The following is a 14,200-nucleotide window of genomic DNA, read 5'->3' as shown; positions in this document are numbered from 1 at the left end:
CTACGTTTGTGATGGACCCCTAAACAATTACATTTATCAATGTGTAATTTAAGAGATATGTTTGCTATGAGAAAATGTAAGAGGGAGCAGTACCCCTCCCCCCGTAAGGCCAACACTGATGCTTCTTTCCTGCTAAGTTCTATCAAAAGGTTTATTCCTTGAAAATACTCTATCAATTACTTTTATTAATGCATTTTTTGTCTAAAAAGGTCATTCGTCCCAAAGTTGAAAAAAATACCTTAAAAGTACTTACTCAGATTTTTTTCCAGTATATATTGCTCGATAAGATTTGTAGGTAGAGGGCTGAGAAGACTTACCGACTTGGTTTGTTGGTTTTATATGAATAAAAGGAAGCGGGGGCACAGGTGGTGGCTATTTTTCTGGTTGTTACAGAAAACAAAACATGAATGAATTAAATATTTGTGCAAAATACCTAAACCATTTTTATGCCTGCTGCCTATGTTCAGATACATTGAGTATTATGTTAGTCAAAAACCATGGGATTTTTTCGACTACGTCAATTAGGAGCTGAAATATTTACCATTAAATTATATATCTTGTTTTGTATGTCAAAGGACATAAAGAATTATATTGGACAAGTGCCTAGTGGTCATTTCAATTTCCAAAAAATGTATTTCTTGAGTTGACTAACAACTTGTAAAATGTTTGACATTTCTAGAAATTGGAGTGTTTTGGTCATAGAAAACACTGTTAACCCATAGAATGGCGTTTTTGTAAGACCTTATAACACATCAAAATTATTATTCCACGAAGTAAAAAAAACGCACGAGACATTTTGTGAACCAGGAATTTTAGAAATAGGTATTTTTAACAGTCAGGTATGAAAATGAAATGTCTCTCTATTTTTTAAAAACAGAAAAATCCCTTTTATATTAAAATATATTATTTGGCTACTACATCAAATGTCAAATTATTGGAACTAGGTTTACGTTGTTTGGTAAAAAGCGTCTTGTTTCAGCTGATTGTTTACTTTCAAATGAAAAGAGAGTGAAACGTTCAAGAACATTTTAAGGACATTCAAATCGTTCAAAAGGTCATTAGCTTCTGTTTAAGATGTGCAATGAGAAATTCTGGGAACCGGAGTTTTTAAAGAAAAAAGAATGTAATATTATATCTGCTCCCAAGGAAAATAAATCTGAAACCTCACAGCACAATTACAGAACATCACTTATTATATCGGATTTATTAGGAAATATTACGGCTACTGATTATATTATGAGAATGCAATTATCAGAGCAAGACTTTTTTTTACAATAAAACTAGAGGTACTGTAAGCAAGCTCACAATTGATACCCCCCCCCCCGCTAAGAAAAAAATCATAACGCGTGTATTTATGCTATTATAGAAAATATTGGATGAATATATTTCACTGTCCATTTTCTATAAATAACAACTGCTCTATTTTTGAAACTGTTAATGCTAGGAGTAAACAAACCAATTTCTATCCTTTAATTCCATTTTATTTAAGTAAACTGTTAATGTATGAGGACATTTGCATCCTTCCGTTAACAACCATGACTCAAATCAAATGAAATCCACATGTCAAGCAGCATTTAACATTTTGAATTATTGGTAAACTGAGCCCGATTTTTTTCCGAAATTTTGTTCAAGACATTTATTTCCTAAAAAAATCATTGGGGCAGACCATTTTCAAAGAGACAGGGATGAAAATCTAAAAATAGCTTTATGTGGCCTGAGACAAGCAAGCTTTGTGTCAAATTTTAGCTTCTAATATTTCCAATACAAGACATGACACAGACAGAATTTAGCTTTTTTGAAACAATGACCTTGACCTTGCCCACATGACCTTGGGTCAAGGTTCTGACACACCCTTAGGTCATAAGCAATATCTGTGTGAGTAAAAACTTCCAATGTTTTCCCATAAGAAAGATATGGACCGGACACGAATTTTGCATTTTTTTCTGCCAGTGACCTTGACCTTGCCCACATGACCTTAGGTCAAGGTTCTGACACACCCTTAGGTCATAAGCAATATCTATGTGAGTAAAAACTTCCAATGTTTTCCCATAAGAAAGATATGGACCGGACACGAATTTTGCATTTTTTTCTGCCAGTGACCTTGACCTTGAGGTCATAAGCAATCTTTGTGTGAAGTACGAACTTCCAAAGTTTCTCCATAAGAGAGATATGGACCGGACACGATTGTACAGACACGGACGGACAAGGTGATTCCTATATACCCCCCAAACTTTGTTTGCCGGGGGTATACTAATATATATATATATATATTAAAAGCGACAAAATGCAACCCAGTTAAAATTCAATCAAATGATTTACAATTTGCAATATGAAAGGAATCAAAGAGCTCTTTTATGAAATTTAAAACCAAGGATGGAAAAATATTTATGTACAGAATACCATCAAACATATTCCAAAGGATCGTTAGGCAAAACATTATTGCTTGAAATTGAAATTTGTTAAAAAAACCGTCGGGTCGGTCATTTATTGGCCAAATAAACTAAATATCAAACTGTTCGTCTGTAGGACACCCTCCATAATATTTCAAGAGATTATTGTGCTACTGCGTAATATGGAAGAAGAGTGTTTGGAAACCAAGAAAAGAAACGTCATTTGATGAAATTCATATTTTAGATTGAAAATAATACTTTTTAGAACCTTGATAAACGTTATCAAGAATGACCAAATTAAATTGATTGTTAAAAGTTAAATGAGATAATGAAGAAAATAAAACAGCACTTAAAAAAACGGGTGAAAAAGATGCAAACACAATTAACAGAGGGTCTACAACAATAAATTAAAACCTTTAAATATTTTTGCAATAAAAAGTTTAAATCAATAATTCCGTAGAGATCATTGTGAATTTTTATGCATGTTTGTGAATCATTTTTAAAAATACACATGAAGCTTATGTATATATTATATGAAGCATTTCCGTATTTTGCTTTTGTAAATTTGTAATTTATACATGTAAAACCAAGTTATTCAAGAAAGAGGAAAACTTGTATTGTTTATCTTTATGTCATCTCATTTTGATATTGTTGCCGTTTCCGTTATCCCTCTCTATGATATGATGTTGGATGTTGGATGCATGAAATAGAATATATGTGATCATTCTTTTTTTTGTTATATCTTATCCGATATAATAGCAGATGTGCTCAATTTTAGTGATAAAGATTTGATGTAAATATTTAAAAAAAACACGGTTTATAACAGTGTTGTTTTATGAAGAATAAACTGTCTTTGCTTTATAAAAATCATGGTTTAACAATTGAATGATTAATGCATTTTCGAATATTTCTTCAAACCGATAGTATTTAATGAACCTTAATAGCACCACCACGAAAGAGCAAATCAACATGCCCCAAAGAGATCCGGTATAACGCAAATGGAAAATATACATCTTATAATAATTATTGTTTTGTTTAGCTGTGTGCAAGGTATGTGGATTTCTAATTACGTTAAATGATAATTTGCTCTCCAGAATGTCTTACATGTAACACATATAGACTTGGAGTATATACATGTACATTTATTTTCTTAATCTCATTGGGAGGTATAAGCACTGATCTGTTTCAATGTCAAACTGCAATACCAGTAGCTACAAAATGTTAAATATTGTTTTATCTTTTTAAAACTATATTGTTTTCTTTGGAGAAGTTAAACATTACTGCACAAATTGTTTGGTTTTTTTTTGCCAATATATCTTTAAAATATCATAAAAATTGCAGGGTGTCAGAAAGGATATTTTGGCTTAAATTGTACAACACCATGCAGGCATCCTTGTTTTGGAGAGAGATGTCAGCTGTAAATAAGTAGGATTTTGCATCAATTGCGTCGTGTTGCTATCTTTAGACCCATATCAAGATAAAAAAAATTGCATTTCAAACAGTTTTTTATCCATTCCACGTTAAAAACAAACCACACAACGGTTATAATTCGAAAAAATTGGAAAATTTACCAATGAAATTTTCAATCTCCCTGTGCACCCAGATTCCTCCCGAATTTAAGTACCCACTTTCTTTTGATCATAAGATCTCACTTGAGCATTTGGCTCAGGTTTGTTAAATTAAGATTTATAATTTAAAATAACTCATTTGTGAGAAAAAATTAATCAAGAACAAGTTTTACAGATTTCTTGATGTACATATGCGGAATTAATTTTATGGTTATTTCATAATTCAAACATTTCTGATTTTATATAAAGGTTCAAAAGGATCCACGTCTACAGTATAGGTCAAATACTGTATAGCAGAGTTAATTTTCGCTCGATTTGCTGAAAAAAAATTCTGCGAATTTAATCTCTAGTGAAAAGATATTTCAATATACTTTAATAATAATGAGAAAATAAAATTTACTTAATCATTTGTTTTATCATAAGAACACACATCACAAAATACGTTTTTTCGTATTAATGGCATGCAGTATAATTCACCTAGCTTAATAAGTATTCTGCCAGGAGAAATTATTAACCGGTCTATCACTATAACCGAACATGGTTTTTTCTCAAATTATCTAATACTAACTGGGAAAATTGCATGATCCACCAATAAACTTCCGATTAGCTAACATGTTTTCCATTCTTCTTCTTCTTCTGACTAAATCAAACAAGGCATACATGAGACAATTTATTTTTAGTAACTTTTGTAGATGGAATAATCAAATAACCAAATAAAAATGTGTAAAACCTTTCTTTTTTAAGCACATTCTTCTTCAAAACGATGTCACTTTACAGGCCGGTACCCAAGCCACGTTCGGTGAGGTATGAATAATTTTGTCTGGCCAGTGCTATCGGTAAATTTCAAAGTGTCTTTGAGGCTCAGAGTGTTTATACAAGGTACTCATGAGTGTTTTACAGTTAAAAAGGTGTGAAACTCAATTGACGGAAGCAATCTCTCATTATAAAAGCGGAGTGCACTTTAAAATTGTCATATAAACCAAACAATGATTATGATCGGGTGTAACATAAACGGTGTTTATTTCATAAGACATCACTATAAACACTGTGCTGGATAATTATCCAATGCCAAGGTGGCTTTTTATGTATTTTTGAAAATGATAATTCCCATAGGATAAATAATGATTCCTATAGGAGATTGCATTTCCTATAATATGAGTGTAAATATTTATATATAGCCTATTTCCTCAACACTCTATTTTTATTTGCAAACAAAATTCCAAAAGAGGACACGTTATATGCACTCAATCAGCAGCATTCCTGATCCGATAAAAATCGACAAAAAGATCAGATCCGTGAAATACAATGACTTTGGAATATACATGGTTTACAGTTACTCTGATCTGTATTGCGTATGGTAAGTACATGTATCTAAATACTTTTTTCGAGTCTCATATAGGTAAATGTATCGTTTATCTCTATAGCGCATGAATATTAATAATCAATGACCTCGCCTCGTCAACCGCGGAATGCGAGGATGGTTTTTACAGCTACTCTGATCTGTATTGCGTATGGTAAGTACATGTATCTAAATACTTTTTTCGAGTTTCATATAGGTAAATGTATCGTTTCTCTTTATAGCGCATGAATATTAATAATCAATGACCTCGCCTCGTCAACCGCGGAATGCGAGGATGCTTTTTATCATAAAAATGTTTCGTTAAATTACGTATAATATTAGAAAAAGCCAGAAAAAAGATTTAAATGCGAATCAAATATCATTACAAAACTATAACTATTAATATATCAAAGTAGACATTTACGCTTTATCTATAATTGTTTATGGAGTTGTAATACTAGTACGTGTATTAAAACGTTATAAACTTTTGTGATTCCGCAGGATGTGAGATAGGATATGTTGGCAACAATTGTACAAAACCATGCAGGTATCCTAACTTTGGTAAAAGATGTCAAAAGGCATGCCATTGTACTGAGGACCTTTGTGACCACAGACTTGGATGCATTCTACCTCAAAGTATGATCACCGATAGATAGATAGATAGATAGATAGATAGATAGATAGATAGATAGATAGATAGATAGATAGATCTATCTATCTATCTATCTATCTATCTATCTATCTATCTATCTATCTATCTATCTATCTATCTATCTATCTATCTATCTATCTATCTATCTATATATGCTTCGCGTCGGGCAATATTTCGTCCCTCGGGGGCTAATATAATCAATGTTGCCCGAAAACACAGTCAACATTTGTTTTGTTATATGAAGGAACAAACCAAAATTTAAGAAATTAATTGAAAACAGATCGCCGTAGTTTTCTCAGCTCAACAAAGAATTCACGAATTCAAATTTGTGCAAAGTTCATTTCCAAAATATCCTCAGCATCAAACGGCCACTGGTGATATTCCGCCGACCGTAAGAATTAACATACAGATGTTCTACCTGATTTTAATTCACAGTAATTCGCAAATCCTTATATCCGTTATGATAGCAAACCATCGCATTGAGCGTCTGTTGTTTACTTGCCTTGACTGACTGTCTATTATGACGTCACCTTGTTTTGGAGTCGCGAAGAGTTATTCGCGTCATCGTTTACAAATCAACAAATCAGAGGCGATTATTTGAAATAGAGGGAATGTTCTCTAGATATTATTCGTAGCCAGTCAATATCAAAAAAATATTGACCGGTCAATATTTTTCGGACGAGCTAATATTAAAATTATTAACTATTCGTCTATATAGAGCAATATAGTGAGAAAATACTACTGAATATAACAAATATATATATATATATATTATCAAATGTGTTTTCAAAATGTCTTCTTTTGGTATTTTTTCAAACATTCGTTATTCAGATCATCAGTGATATTTTGCGACCTATTGCTATTGATTTAGCTCGTTTTGGGTTTTTTTTGGGCTTTTAAAACAGTTCTAACTTCTTACATCTGCAAGTGAGTGATATATAGAATATCAAATTTGAAATATGCAGAATTAAAAGAATAGTCTTTTTTCCATTGTATATACTTGTGAAGAATGACAAAACTAAAAAACAATTACCTTTTTATCGGAATAACCAGACATTGTACTACTTATGTCTTGGAATTATGTTTTAGAATGTAAAGATGGCTACTATGGTCCGGGCTGTATCTCTCCATGTCGATATCCAAGCTTTGGTAAAAAGTGTCAATACATGTGTTTATGTCAACTCTATGATTGCAATCACATTATTGGATGCCATAATATCTCAGGTACAATTATATAATGTATCAGGAAGTTAAATAATTTTGCAGTTGTCTCATAATATTGGTTCAGATGGTGAATAACATAAAAGACTTAAACATGTCGTTTTAATATTTCCACAGAAAGTTCAAAACCCAATGAGGACTGGCTGGATTGGAAACAACTCATTAATATATTAATCGTAACAGGAAATTTTGTTTTATTTGGAACTATAGGAATATCAATAAGCATATATTTCAAAATATATAGATCAAAGAGGAATGAGATAAGGAAACAGGCATATAACATCTGATGGAACTTACATAAGATTCATAAAAAAACTCAACATACAATATTTAATTTTGCCTGATATTGTTATATTATCTAGAAAAAAATAAATTTGAAAAATACCAAGGCTATATCGCAATATGAAAAATAACTAATATGTTTTAAATAAATATGGTTAAGTGGAATGATGTACAACTGTTTAAAGATCAGCTGCTTTTCGAGGTTAAAAAAGCAAGAAGTAGGAATAAATCGGGGTCAAAAATTCAACCTAGATTTAAGATTGTTGAAACCAACTTTAGGCTAGCAGACTCTTTATAACAATAACTTTTTTTCCTGTTATCTGTACTTAAAATCGTACAGAGTAACATTGAGAGAGTAAGTTGTCTGTGGCAACGCACTTTGAAAAAAAATACGATTTTAAAGTCCATTTTTGAATTTGGAACTAAATTTTTGAAAAAAACACCTCAAACTACATTGTACATATTGTTGATGTTAATGCACTTTGAAAAAAATGAATAGGATTAGGTTGAAATACTCGATATTTTTAAATACAATAAAAACTATTATAAACTTACTTAGCCTAAATGGGATATATTAAAAAGAGAACCCAAGAAGTTCTCAACTAACTTTATAACCAGTTCCTCTATTTAAAAAAAATATAATCTTATAATATCACTTAGGTAAATTTTTTTTACCAACTATGAACAACTCGTGAGATTTGTATAATCCAAATCGGATATATACTGCATCGTTAAGCAGTTGTCTTTCCTTTAAAAAGGAATTTTACACATCTCATACATAACATTGGGCTATGTCAGAAACAAAAATGATTTATATTACGGAGATCAACTATAACTTACATTTTAAATAGCTTAAATTTTATGGACTTATGAAAAAGGTTACGAGAAAAAACAATATAGTTTAGTTAGATATATGAGACACATAATGATATCTAAGTATACAAGTGAACAAAACATTTTTTTAGTTAATAATATCTTAATTTGTACAATTTAACTCAAATATATTTTTACAAAGAAAGTCAATGTTTCGCCACTAACAGATTTATTAACATACCATTGGAGAACAAATTGTTTGCTCGGCTCGTTTTTAATATCACTACATGTAACTTTAGAGCAAAGCTTATTCCTATTTTTTTAACCTTTACTCTAGTTTGATGAACTTTATATGTTAGAAAAGAAAGACAGAGGGTGGGAGCCCTTCTTCCTGTTATCAACTTGAATGATGTACTTGGAATTAACTGTACCTTTGGTTGTCCTATCCCCGTTCTCAAAGACAGTAAAGCATTTTTAATCAGCGCTTACAAACTATCATATTTTTTACTGCATGTAATTAAAATCGAATCCTAGAATTCAATCTGATAAAAATCAGATCCTTGATTTGCTCCTTATTTCCATTGTCGCTACACGAGGATCTGAAGAAACCCCGCTTGAGGTCACCTCTTGGTAAACTTTTGTTTTAAGAGTATCTATGAGTTATTTTAGCCAATCAGAGCAAGTGTTAGAAAAGGCATTTTCGGGTTGCAAACAAAAATGGAGTTTATGAGGAAGCAATGGAACATGTGTTCGATTCTTCGGTATCAGCTAGCTAAATACGGTGCAAAAGTTGATGTGAGGACTTCGTGGAATCAAAGGATCGTATTGGCAAAAGTCCCAAAAGCGTAACCGAGAGGATTTCTCCATATCCTCATGTAGCGACATTGGAAAGTACTGAAGTACTGACGGGAGTTGATTTTGCATGGCAAGTAGTATCAGTAATCGAAATATTACTGAGAAATGGTATGGACCAAGGCAAGATTGAACTCTAGTCTTGTTCATCCAAATGCTCGGCTGTCTCCGTTTATCTCCGACAAGCAAGAGAGACTATGTTTTGTCGGATATTAACGGAGACAGCCGATCGTCTGGTTGAACGAGGATACATTGAACTCTAGCGGAGGAATACATACGACTTCAAAAAATATCTAAACTGTTTATGCCATTTAAAATCTCACAAGGTTTAAATAAGTTTTCCTGAAAAACAATGTTTCAGAATATATTGCATCGAATTTATCGATTATTTTAAAGAACTAAGTGTTGTCAGCGGTATTGATTTGTGCTTAGGTCCAAACACTGTTTCACTTTCGATTTGTTCGAGTAAGTGCATAGGAGAGTTGATTACTATCAACTCCCAAAAATGAGTGAATAAAGGGGCTGATTTTAATCAGATTGCTAGAATTTGTGATTTAAACATGTATTCTAAATTGCTTTAAGTGTCTCCATAACAAAAAGAATGTCGATGAATCTTTATAACACACTTTGAGAAAAATAATTTAATGAGTTATATATAAGTATATATCGCACTCTGATTATTTTTTTCCGTTTTTACTTTTTTCATAGTGCGTTGGCACGCAACGAAATTATTGGGTTGTTTTTAAACTGAACATCCAAACGTCAATGCTTATTATTAGGGAAAACCAAAGAACCATAATCTAAATGTGGACGATTTTGGCAACCCAAATTGTAAATACATTTACATGTAAATGGAAATGCACATGAAATGGGAAAATATGCAAATGAATCAGAAATATGAAAAATATACATATTAAGCTGTTAAAGAACACACTGGCAATTCAAACATATCAAATTTGATACAAATCAGCAAATTGGATATTAGAGTTGTAGTGAGCCCTGGAAACAAATGTCCACTATAAATAACCCAATTTAAGTTCAGTTAAAGATTGCGCCAAATTGACACGAAGTGTCCACCGCCATTAAGGCGGAAGCTGAACATAATCTTTAAGATGCTTATTTAAGATGTGTAAGAAAATCATAATCCAACAAGAACTTAGAATGTTTATTTCTTGTTTAGTACACTTTTGACTGTGTTAAAAGATTCTTACAGTTTTTTTAGTTAGCAATACAAAATAAGGGAGATGTATTTGGTTTAGAATTAAGTGTGTGCCATGGTCTTTACCTTATGACACGGTATCAATTACTACACCTGACGAAATAAACCTCTGAAAAGCTTTCTTCAAAGTTTTAAGGAAATTTATTGTTTTGCCTTTTCTGCCAAATACACCAAAGCCTTCCTAAATAAGCTTTTGTCAGATCGAAGTATCTTTTAATAGCTAATGAAGCCCCCTTGGTGTGCCAAGAGATCAATATTGACATCTTTCAGCACGCCATTTTTTTCAAGGTAAACCACAGCATTTATAATTATATTATTGAAAAAAAAGAATGCATCCGTCGACTTCTGTACATTTGTAATCTTAACTGAAGCCCGATTAGATTCAATTACCACCTGCCTATTTGATATTGTGAGGGTTTGCTTACCATCCATCGGGATCGGATTGGATAGTAGCTGACCTAATTCATTTAAATCTCCCTTAAAAATTTTGTTCTACTGAATCTGAAACATTTGTCCCCAAACTGTCATAAATAATGGCAACTTCATTACCTGTTGCAATGCCTTGGATAGAGATCCAGGACCATCAACAGAGGAAGAATCCACATTTGGAGTGCCGACAGCAGTAGCAGACACGTTGTTAATGTTGTCGTCTACCGCCTATTCGTCAATGGAATGGGATTTGCAGTTGATCTAGATCTATTTCTCCTCTTTCTGTGGGCTGGTAGGCACTCAGCACTGGCAGGCGGAGTAAGTCACTTCGGTGCAGGTTTCCCCCTTGGCAAACTTGTATTTATCTGAAAACAACTTCTAACTGCAATAAAAAATAACCATAGCCTACCAACTGTTTCTTGAAAATATATCATTCATGCCCACTACAAAATTTCAAACAATTGGCCGTCTAGCATTGCGCTGTTTAAAATTGTGCATCATCAAACACAATAAATACAATGCAGAAATAAATAAATTATTGTTCAGATATTTCTTTTAAGACCTAATTTTAATAACAATGAATTAAAATTAACATATTTCAAACTGAATATGAGATATCTTGCCTGCTTTACTCGCTGTTGTAAAGGAAAAGGAAGTGCAGTGGAGTTTGACGAATGGACGAAGTAGGTTCTGGGGTATGCTAATCAAAAAAAATCCCAAATAATGGCCTCTCAAATAAAGCAATTTAGTTCTTTAAACATTTAAATAGAATTATTTTAAACATTTTAGGGAAATAAAGTTCGCATATTTGATACATGAGCTACATGTTTATAACATTTAAATATCTGAAATTGTTGTAACTGAAACAGCGTAAAGATAAGAGAACCAGACATGATATTCTCAAAAAATCAGATCTTTGTAAGTTTTTATACCACCAAATACAAAACTTTTTTTTCTTTTTTTAGCTATGTTCAAATAACCGATTGCTGATAATAATTTTACTTTTGTAAGATTCAATCATGTTTTAAAGCAGCAAATATGTTTAATCCCATATATAATTGTATTTATGTGCAGCATAAAGGAATTTATACCATCTCGAGTATTTTTGTACCTTATATATTGTTTTGTTATTTGTCCGGATTATCATTAACTGTTAAGTATTCGGTTTTCTTTTTAGTTTCCGGAATTTTTTGAGCCACTTACATTTATTTGTTTACTACTTGCCATTTAGTATTTCAAACAAGCATGCTTTAATTTACTAAGGAAAATTGTTGACATAAATACCCCCATCTATTTTGCCATTTCTAGTCAATTATATGTTGTATATGCTTTCATATCCATTATTTTGTGATATGCCTAAGAAGACAAGGGTGGTTTGTTATTTTTTACTTTTTGTTTTTTATTGGTAGCAGATGCTGTATAATTATTTCTACCAAGCGTGACCATTGTATAATTTCAATACTTTTTGCATTTTTTAATAAATGCTATTTTTCAACACAATCTGTTTTAAGTTTTTATATTTGCAAAAAACATAACAGAGTAGACTCATGGAGAATTTGGGAGATGCAATATAAAGAGGATGGTATAATATGCAAATCTGTTAACGACTAAACAAACGTATATTTGTGTCATCGTTTACACCGATGAATTACAATTTTATAAATTGAACGGGGCGTTATGATAAGGAAAAGAACTTTGATTATCAAATGTTTTGATACACCCTTCCGTACAATTCTAAATAGCACGCCGGTTTTATACAAGTTTAAACATCATATTACAATGATTTTAATAAAAATCAGAGGGTGTACAAAACATTGTCAAGTTTGGATTTTATTTATATTTCGCACAGAAGCGAAAATAAGTAAAATTCCTGAAAACGGAAAAATTCCAACCTATTCTAACTACTTATTTTATTTTTTCCATTTAATGATTCGTAATGGGCAAACAACAAACACAGTGGTCTCATTTTTAAAGAAATGCAAACACCTGAATATCACTATTTGTGTTGTGAACTAAAAATAAAATAACTACATAATATAAATACATGTATACACAAACATTCAAGTTTGCGTTTAATATCTAAACAATTGATATCTGAAATATTATTTTTTTTTTTGCATGAATTGATCATACTGACTGTACATTTATGCTTCGTGATCTTATTCTGATTTTAATTTTTTTGTTTCGAATGATCACATTTAATGAATGATATGTATAGTATGTGAAGAAACCATTAAAATGGTATAACGTCAGCCAAAAGTATCTTTTGTAGCAAGTCATGATCTTCAAATAATATTTCATAATTGACACAAAAAGGTCCCCTAAAATTTTTTTTAACAAGTTGTTATTAATGTTCAAATAGTTCCAGATTCCAGTGCTGAATCAATTACTTATAATTAGCTCTTTATCAAAATTCAATGATTAACACGATAACATTTAATGAATTTTATAGTGTTATATTAAGAACGATGGACTGAATTAATCAGTAGTATATATTCAAAGTAATTAACAGTTTTTTAAAAGGAAAAGTACGTGTTGTTATATTATCATTTTCTTCATTTAGCTAAAATCTTTTAACGACTAAAATACGTGTCATTAGCTACAATAAAGGACATACTTTCTTTTCACAATTCGATGTGTTATAAGCAATTGATCGCGAAAAATAATTAAATCATCGGGAAAATAACCAGATATACGGTATACTGTTGGATAAAACATTTCATTGGACACAACCAAATGAATTTGTAACACTCCGTTTGTTTGGGAAAAGCACTTATTTATTTAAAACAAAATAATCTACCATCATGAAAATAATCATATACATGTAGGAAAGCAGTACAAAGGGAAGTTATTAATCATATTCCTTTAGTTCCAAGTACAACTCGTATTAATGAATGGTACTTTAATAAAACTTGGTGTAATATTGGAACAAATCACCTGGTGTAGAACTAACCAAATAGGCAACCCAATGAAGGTTAATATTTATCTAAAACATACAATAAACGGTATAGGAATTGGAGTTTTGGTGTATGTTGTGGAAAGTAAGTTGCATATACAATTTACGATAAAATTCAAGTTCTTTTATTAAATCAACCATCAGCCTAAATGACCGTAGAAAGATTTATAAATACTATGATTACACACAATTAAACGATTTAAGATTCCAAAATATAAAGCTCCACATTCGTATTGTTTGTAAAGTGACCAATGATTTCGGTTGTTTGATAAAAATAGTTGTGAACGAATGTGAAGATAATCAACAGATTTTATTAAGAACAAGCATCAATAATGATAAAAAAACGAAAGAAAACATTGTGGAAGAAAGTGAGATAAAAGGGATCTGTGAGTAAACACCGCACATACACGTTTTAAAATCAAAACACCGCACATTCACGTACACGTTTCAAAAACAAAACATTTGAGGAAATTTCTCTT

The 14,200-nt window shown here is 31.4% G+C and overlaps 1 long non-coding RNA gene across 1 annotated transcript; it reads left to right on the top strand.

The window, feature by feature from the left end:
- The first annotated feature begins 5,176 nt into the window (after positions 1–5,176).
- Positions 5,177–7,525, top strand: LOC105319991 (uncharacterized). The gene is made up of 4 exons (XR_010711518.1): positions 5,177–5,315; positions 5,799–5,933; positions 7,039–7,173; positions 7,288–7,525. It is a non-coding gene; the product is annotated as an uncharacterized lncRNA (long non-coding RNA).
- Positions 7,526–14,200: the final 6,675 nt, after the last annotated feature.

The sequence above is a fragment of the Magallana gigas genome, chromosome 3 (genome assembly GCF_963853765.1).
Source record: "Magallana gigas chromosome 3, xbMagGiga1.1, whole genome shotgun sequence".
Taxonomy (NCBI): domain Eukaryota; kingdom Metazoa; phylum Mollusca; class Bivalvia; order Ostreida; family Ostreidae; genus Magallana; species Magallana gigas.
Note: the sequence above shows the minus strand (reverse complement) of the source record. Positions and strands in the feature narration are given on the sequence as shown.